The sequence below is a fragment of the Penaeus monodon genome, chromosome 23, assembly GCF_015228065.2.
Source record: "Penaeus monodon isolate SGIC_2016 chromosome 23, NSTDA_Pmon_1, whole genome shotgun sequence".
Lineage (NCBI taxonomy): Eukaryota > Metazoa > Arthropoda > Malacostraca > Decapoda > Penaeidae > Penaeus > Penaeus monodon.
Genome location: NC_051408.1, coordinates 8,956,022 through 8,956,636, shown reverse-complemented (window position 1 = coordinate 8,956,636; position 615 = coordinate 8,956,022).

The window sequence follows — 615 nt, the reverse complement described above, 5'->3', positions numbered from 1 at the left end:
CTACTGAATGATAAAGCAGGCCCCGTAATAATTGAATTCACCAAAAACAGAAAAAGACAAAAGACCTCTGGTTAGATAGGTTAAAATCTATTTTATGATTGTGATTGTGTTTCGTCCGTTCGTTCCCTCGGACGTTACGCCTGCATACAAAGTAGGTTGATGATTAGCAACATGAATTTTTAAAAAATACATTTTATATTATGAATTTATTAGAAACCTCTTCAGACTCTCTTATTCCGTTAACTAGTTTATTTCCACAAGACTTCATTTTATCTTTAAACGAGCCAGGTAAATGATGAGTGGCATTTTATTATCAATCGTTGGTGTTGTCTAACTGTTTTCATTGCATGTTGGTAATGATAATAATAAAAAACGATTTTCGAGAAATTATATTTGATCAGACATGCATTGCATAAAGAAAAATAACAAAGTCTCTATGTATGTAGTAACGAAACAGTACATCGGCCAGCTCCCCAAACTTGCTGATATTTGGTAGTATTTGTAAGAACTGGTAAAGCTGAAATACAGAAGTAATAAAACACTAGGTTATATCAAGTATAGTCTTTGTATAAACACGGACTCTTGACTACTTAAAATGCTTATACCCTGGTAGAG